Genomic DNA, 8,787 nt, shown 5'->3' with positions numbered 1-8,787 from the left:
TCCATCTGCAAAAACACCTCAGTCCAGACTGCCAAACACACCTGTTTTTTCTCCCCCCAGTGTTGAGCCTCTGGTCACTGAGTAGGGAATAGATTGAGACTGTGCATGTGATCTGTGTCACATTTGAACTCAGGTATGCAGAGGCAAAAGACCAGCATACTAAGGACCTGTGCCAAAGCCCACTGAAGTCAATAGGAGTCTCTGCATTGATTTAATAGGCTTTGGATTAAACCCTGACACATCCAAGCATTCAGACATGTTTGTAAGTAAAGCTACTTGTGAGTATTTCCAGAATTTGGGCTTTGGTGAGCTGTTTCTTCTCCCTTGCATTCATCCACAAAGAGGAGGATTTGTATTGGGAGTGTTGGCACAACCTTCCCTGCAACATCACAAAGCTCAATGTTGTAATGATTTTCTGCAGCACACATTTCCTTTATCTTCCTTGAAATGACTCAGTGCTTTAGCAAGCTGGAAAATGAATTATGTCAGAGAATTAAAATAGAAATGTGTTCAGAGTTTCTCCAAGAAGTCTAAATTAGTGAATATTGGGGGGGGGGGTGTTAATTAGCAGCTTTCCCTCTTCTTCTGGATCTAGGGCAACTGATCTGATAAAATCATGGCCCCTTGAAGTCAATGGCAAAACTCCTATTGACTTAAAGAGTCCAGAATTTCACCATGGTGTTTAGGATTTCTTAGTTTCAGAGGGAAATGTGATCTAACCTACTTCGGTTGACTGTATTAATAGGTTTTTAGTTTGTTCTAAAGTACTGAAACATGCTGTACCAATCACCATCACAGCAGCATTCTAATAATCTCTGTTTTTACCTCATGCTACAGATGTGAGTGACAACCTGTAGCCACTGGGAGTTTTAGGCTCCTGTAGCCAATGGGAGTTTTACTATTATACTTCAATGGGGCTAGGATATCACCCTAAATTGGCAAATTAAGGTTTCTCCTCACATCATAAAAGGGCTTTGGGGAAAAGAAATATTGAAAATTACATTTGCTTTCAAATGAACAAATTATTGTCTCTGTTTCATTGTTCATTAATAATAATCTGCAACTCACAGCACTTGGTATCATCTAACCAACTTCAAACACTATAATTTGACAAAGCAAAGAGTAGGGCAGCCCTTATACAATGTAGAAAAGAAAATGTGGTATTTTTAAAAAGTGCTAAATGGTACCAAAGACCAATTAATTGTTTGCCTTTAGGGCAAAACAGGACAGGCAAACTGTCTGTTCAGAAAACGGCATGATAGGGGACAAGGTTAAATAGCTGCCAATATAAAATAATAGTGAAGAACAAAAATAGAGCTTATCTAAGCTGGTTACAAAATGTTCAGGCTGGAAGCGTTGTGCAGTTCTGCTCTTAAAGTGGGTTGAGGTAGTTAACTCCAAGTTTCTGGTCCTATTGATGTCTAAGGAGTTGGCTAAATGCAATGGCATGCAGTTTGTAAAGGGATGCAAAGCTATGATCTGACCTGCAAAAATATCACAGAAACCAGACTTAACACTGAGGGCCAAATTCATTCCTGGCATTCATCCCTCCATTGACTTCACCAGTTATCACAGACTTCAGGGAAGTTATGCTGGGGATGAATTTAGTTGCTTGCAGAACATGCACAGTTAAAACAGACTAGTTTTAAATACTCAGGTTCATACATTTTAATAAAGAAAAGCAGGCATATGAGATTAGGGAATAAAATCAAAAGTAACGAATTAAGTATTTCAAAAGTACATAAAGTGCTTCATATTGCGCTAATAGGCAAATGTAAATTTAATGTGGGAAACATCAGACTAGTCGAAGCAATACATTGTGTATGTGTAATTTAAACAACAACAACATGAACCCTAGAATTGGCTTTCCAAGTCAGTGACAGAAAAAAAAAATACAATATAGAGTAGGGACTTGATCAGAACTCACTTGCATTAGTTTCACTCCATTGTAACTCCCTTGAGTTCAGTGGTATGAGTCATACTTTACAACACTGCATGTGAGATCAGAATCAGTCCTAGGGCTTCCATGGGGTGCCGCTGTTAGATTGATTTCAGTCACAGAGGGACCTCTCCTGTAGCATGTACTCAGGCAGAGCTCCCATTGAAGTTGATGGGAATTTCAGTATGTATGACTGAGATGTAAATAAAGAGCCTTTCATTCAAAATTGTCAAAGGGATAATGTGAACCTCTCAGATTACACTACAATTAAAGAGTTAAAGGATTGAATCCTCTTCCGACTGAAGTCATTGGAAAAATTCCAGTTAAATTCAGTGGGACAAGAAGCAGGTCCAAAACTGACTGAAGCTATATTAGGAAAGCTAGTGTTGGGACAAGTCATTGGGACTTGTGCTCCTAAATCACTTTATGGGTTTCTGAAAATCTCACCCATAGTGTATATGGAAAGGACTGGACAAAATATTTAGACTACAGAGCAGTAGATTGATGAAGGTTTAAAGTCACTGGATTAATCTTCCCTTTTGGAATACATACCAGTTTATCTGTATTCTCCCTGAATTCAATTGGATCTGAGACAGATTCTGCCACCCTCACTAATTGTGAGTCGTGCCTTATTGCGTGAGAAGTGCCCCCTAAATCAAAATAGGTCGGAATAAGCACATGAAAGTGGACTGAACAGTTTATTTTTACACCACCTTAAAGTGGTTAAGGTAGGTGTGCTGTCTGCAGTGCACATGTTCATGTTCTGAACAGCAGCAAAACTAAAAGGCAGGTTGTGCTAGTCGTAATGCGTTATGCTATGTGGTCTGCAGAAACACTCAATCAATTCATAATTACATTACAATAGTGAGAAATGTGTAGGTACTGCGTGTTCCTAGGAGATTAAAGATAAATAATGATTCTATCTTAATTATTATTAGCTTTCCACTAATAATTTGGGCTTAGAAAAGCGAGGCTGTCTACTGAAATAGGAAGTTATAAGAAAGTTATGAACGTGGTGAGTTGTCATATTCTGGAAGAGGCCTTCAGTGCAAAGTCAGTCATATGTATTATATTTGTATTATTATTATTTAATATATTTATATTTGTAGTTTTCCAGAGGCCTCAGTAAGGATCAGGAGCCTGTTGCATTAGGCACTGTACAGAAATAGAGGTGTACAGGACCCCTGCCCTGAAGAGTTTGTATCGGAGCAAATTCTATATTTTTATACTTATATGAAAGGTGGCATGAGAGGGAAACAATCTTTTATATTTTATAATTAAACGTTAGTGTATCCCAGCCGCCTCTCAGCCTCGCCAGCAGATTTCTTGTAGATGTCATAGTAGAAGTGGAACTTGAGGCCAGATCTGAAGTAAGAGAAGGGAGTAGTTTTTCAGATCTGCTCAGGAAATGAGTTCCATGCATAAGGGGTGGAATAGGAGAAAGCATGAGGAAGATTGTGCAAGGAGTGGATAAGTGCAGCAAGCGAGCAGTTGAGGCACACATCACTGGTGTGCAGGGACGACACAATATGAAGCAATTCCAGATAAGTCAGGAGGGCAGAGCTGTGACCGACAAGGAAGGTTACAGTAAAAATCTTGAAATTGATACAGTGGAAGCAGGGGCATCATTGAAGTGACTCAAAGGGAGGGGAGACCAGAGCAACGAACAAAGAAAATGATCTTAGTAGCTGAATACATGGGGGGTTATGAAGATGTCAGGGAAGCCAAAGAGCAGGAGGCTGAAGTAATTAAGGCAGGAGATGATGCGGGCATGGATAAGGATTGTAGCTGTCTGAGTCTCAGGTTATTTGCAGAGTAGTTGTAGCTGTCAGTCCCAGGCTATGAGTGAGACAAGAGAGGTGAGGTAATATCTTTTATTGGACCAAATTCTGTTGGTAGAAGGTACAAGTGTTTGAGTTACACAGAGTTCAAAAGCTTGTACCTTCCACCAACAAAAACTGGTCCAATAAAAGATATTACCTAACCCACCTTGTCTTTCTCAGATCATTGACAGAAAATATGGTGACTTTTTTTTAACAGTGACAGAGAATGGGGAGAGCAGAGAGGGTTTTCGAAGCAAGATAAGAAGTTCCAGTCTGTTCATATTAAGTCTACATTGATAGTGAGATATCCAGAAGGAGATGTCAGAGAGGATTAGATGGAGGGCTGCTGGTCAGGAGTGGCGAGGTAGATCTGTGAGTCATTAGCAGATAGATAATACCATGAGAGTGGGGGTGACTGCCCAGAGAACGGATGTTAGACACACCCAGGATGGAGCCCTATAGACTCCCACAAAGAACAGGAGAGGGAAAGACCTGCTGAAAGAGACACCAAAGAAAGGATCGGTGAGGCAGGAGGAGAGAATCACAGTAGCCAAGGGAGAACAAGATTTTAAGAAGGAGGGTGTGGCTGACAGGGTCAAAAGCATCAGATGGATCAAACTGGAGGAGGAGTTAGCCTAAAAGAAATAGACAGAACTTGGTGAGAGCTGTTCAGTGGAACAAAGTTAGTGGAAACCATTTTGAGGGGATCCAGGTTGGAATTGGAGGTTAGGAAGTAAAGGCAAGGGTTGTAAATGGCATTTGAGTTGGAGAACAAGCAAGATACTTTGGTGTCGCTAGTAGGAGGAGGAGAGGGTGTTGGAAAGAGGAGGAGGGAGGTCACACAAGATCTTGTCAATCTTTTCTATGAAAATTTGCATGGGGAGGTAGGAGGGGATTTTATTTTATTAAGCATGGGTGGAAGGATGGAACATCTTTTCCATTACCTAAAAAGCTAGTTTCTACAACCTGGAAAGAGAGCACCATCATATCCACAAACTTGCTAATGTAATGGAAAGCAGACAGCTGTGCAAAAAGCTGTTACAGAGGTTCAGTGAGAGGAAATGTCATTTCTCACCACTTCCTGATAAAGTAAGACTCAGTTGTTGTTTTAGAACTTAGAAATAAAACATTTAACAGGATTCTGGAATTTACACAATGACTGAAGCATAATGGGATGCCCAATTCACCCACATACACAGGGCCCACACAAGGCCCTCTCACCACCTAAGTCTCACACTGATATTCCATGGGGCAGTGGGGACAGCAAAGCACCACTGACAGGGTCTTTGTGCTCACCAGAGCTGCCTCCCCTCCAGATTTTGGCTGATTGTCTGCACTAATCTCAGGCTCCAGCCTGCTGCTTCTAGCTTTTCTTGCAGCCAAACAATAATATGGGATGTGTGTGTGTGTAGCTTTTCCTTCCAACCACCATTAGAGGCTATTGGCTTTTCTGACTGCCGGAGGGAACCAACTCAGCCATGCCCCTTTGTACTTCCTCTGCCTCAGCCTTTCTGCTGGAAGAGTGTGTGCTAGGAAGCAGGTTGAAAAAGAAGAGTGCCTACCACAGCAAGTTGCTGATACATGCCAAAGACCCAACATTGTTTTGGATAGTAAAACCTATGGGAGTCTGTGGGAAAACTCTAAATGGATTTAAATACATTGGGGATGTATGATGCAAATGATTCTTACTTGGGACACATTTCAGATAATGCAGCCTGATGAAAATGCAGTGCACTGCTCATATATGCTGATGGGATCTTCTGATGAAATCAGTGGCAGTGTTCCGTGTGATTTCAATGGGCTTTGGATCAGGCCCTTAATTGAGATGTATGCCCATTGGACAACAGCAGGGAAATAAGCAACAGGGAATGTAAATACATTAAAAATGGGAAACAATACAGAAATTGCATTACTGAAATGTCTTCACATCTAAAGTACAACTAAGTTGGATGCTTTGTCCTCAAAAAAGCAATGAAAGGTTAACCTTGTATCCCCATGCCACACTCACCTCACAGTAGTACTGAGGTAAGTATTACAAAAGCTTTAGAGACCTTTTACCTCATTTAAACATGCTGTATTACATTTGCATTTCTAGGTAACAGCTGAGTTCAATGGGAGTTTTACCTGAATAAGTAATGCAGACTATGGCCCTTAATCACTGTTTTAATCCTGGGTCTGGAAATTTCCAAACCACTGGTTTTTTAGCTCACTAAAAACTCTATTCACTGTGGAATTTTTGTTTGCCTCTTAGATATTTCACTTGAATCATGCACACATTTAAGTAGTTTCATTTTGAGTGGAGTAAAGCAGAAGGTAATTTCCCTAAAATCTCTAAATTAGACCACAGATTCATGACATTTTAACTTCCCCTTTGCACTTGTGTTGATAAATGTAAGAATGCTATAAAAATACACACAGGTCTCAGTCACTTATATACAAAGAAAGTGCCAAAAACATGTCTTTACAGAACAAGTTTTACAAACTTATTTATTGTGATTTGGGAATAAAATGGTTATTGGATGGATTAAAAGACAATACTTCCTTTTAAACAGTTGATAAATCATGCTATGATCAAAAGATGAGGCAGATTTGGCAGAAATAACATTGAATGGTATATTGATTAGGCTGGAAAAAGATAGTTCTCAGTGGCTGAATCAACCATTCTTCTCCCAAACTTGACTAACTGAAATCTGTCTAAAGTTTGTGTAATATGTTAATGAAAGAAAATTCTGTCTGACCCCTCTTTCTTTAGTAGATTCATTTCCATGTGATCTTATATTTGAAACATTATATATAGTATCTTATCTTATCTCTTACTCTTGCTTCCTTGTTGCAACATGATTACTCTAGCTTTCAGGACATGACTCACAGATGGGCAAGATCAGAAGACATAAACCTTAATAGTAAATACAATCCACTCAACATAAAGTTTTCTGTATTAGTCTATGATATTTATCCCCTTCTTCTATTATTAAGTATTCTCCATCAAAGCATCAGTGTCTTGTAGGTCTTAAAAAGTGTTTATTAGACAGTGGGCTGTTTAATAAACAGAGGAAAAAACCTCAATTCTCTCTCTTCACCCTATTGGAAATTAGTATATACTTCTGAAGTGTATTGGCTCCAGTCCTTTAGCTGGATCTATGCAGAGGGCTTTGCACCTACATGGTGCCCAATGATTCCAGAATCCAGCTGGAGGATCAGGCCCTTTATTCAACCAGCAGTAAATGCATATTGATGAGGCTACAATTGCTATAGTTGAATTTTCTATATTTTCTCAGAATACCTAGAGCCTGTGATAGACATCTTTATACATTTTAAGACAATATAAAATTAAAAGATGCGCTTATTATAACCAATTATTGATCACATGCTAATTTTCAGGTGATTATTTAGTACATTTAAGTATCTTGATTATCTATTCCAAAGATTCAAAAATATCCAAGACACTGTAAGCAGCATAATAAATAAAACTTGTTCTCTCTCCCTACATCACTATCATTCTTCTTGTGCAATGCAATTTAGAAAAAAAAGGAAGATGAAACTGAAGTGATAGGAGAAATAAGTCAGTAAACCCAATGGGTTATTTATTCTTACTGATATTATAAAAATAACATTAAAATTATTATGCTATTCTGAATTTAATATAACTACAATCCTTTTTTTATACTATGGTGTATGTTGTAACTCTGTAACAATTTACTGGATGCATTTCTCTCTTTATATTACAGGTAAACCAATGGGAAAAACCAGTTCAGTTCTTTGTGGCTCATACTCAGTTCTCTGGAGTTCTTCTGTAGGCTGTATGTTGTTAATGCTAATCGTGATAGGGGTTTTTACCTATGACTGACTCCTACATGTTAGCATTAACACTGTATGATGCCTTTTACCAGAACCCATATGGAACAAACTGCCACTGTGGGAGGAAGACAGAAAGCATGAATGAGTCACTACAGTGCTGGGAAAACCTCCATTCTGCATGTAAAAAGAAGGGCTGCTCTACATACAGGCATGTTTGTTAGAATGTATTGGTTTATGGTTGCTGGAAAAGGGGGAAAAAGCAGCTTCATATATCAAATGCCTCTTTAGCAAGATTTATAAATGGATGCATTTTGAGCTGACCAACTTATATTTTATTTTACCCTATTGCCTCTCAGATGTAGCGAGTTTTCTTCCCACACAAGTCACTCCTTTGCTTCATCATTCCTTTATTGCGGGGAGGGAGGGATGATTAATTAAACCTATGGCATGCCTAGCTGTGCACTGTAGTCATTTATAAGAAATATTTTTATACATAGGAAATTTGACTCACAGAAAGTACTTTACCATGATTTTTAATGTTGAATATTTAGCAGTTTATTTGAGTGTTGCTTTTCTTAGGAAATTATGATTGTGTATACATCTTAGTCAAGGATTTCAAATGCTATGCAAACTTTCTGAAGCCTCACAACATGCCTGTGAAACAAACAAGCTATATCCATTTTGCAGGTGGAAAACCTGAGGCACAAAGCTGTGAAATGCTCACACTCACAGAGCAAGCGAGTGACAAAGCCAGCCTGGCTGCCAGGCTCTCATCCTCATTACACCTACTTTATTAACTCAACAATTTAGTTATGACACTTGAGATTGACAAGAAAGAAGCTCAGTGGCGAATGTGAGATATAATGAGATTCATATTTAGGCACCTGCAAAAAATATAAGTTTAAACTTTCACAGGTCCTAACCGTATGGTGAACCCCCAACTATTGTAATATACAGTTTGTACAGAGTTAATTATATAGGGCACAGATCCTGCACACACTTGTGAATGTAACTTTACATGTGTGAATAGTCCCACTGAGTTTAATGTTTCTGTTCATTTGTAATTACTTACAGCTGTAAAAGTGTTTTCAGGCTCAGGCTCTTAGTCTGGTGCATCCTGTGTGGGAATATACACAATGCTGACCGGGGACAGGAGCTCAGCTTCATTCCTCCACAACAGAACAGATTCTGAATTTTTTGAAGTTAACATTTCCATGTATGTCATTG

Source organism: Natator depressus, chromosome 1 (genome assembly GCF_965152275.1).
Source record: "Natator depressus isolate rNatDep1 chromosome 1, rNatDep2.hap1, whole genome shotgun sequence".
In the NCBI taxonomy this organism is placed as follows: domain Eukaryota; kingdom Metazoa; phylum Chordata; order Testudines; family Cheloniidae; genus Natator; species Natator depressus.
Note: the sequence above shows the minus strand (reverse complement) of the source record.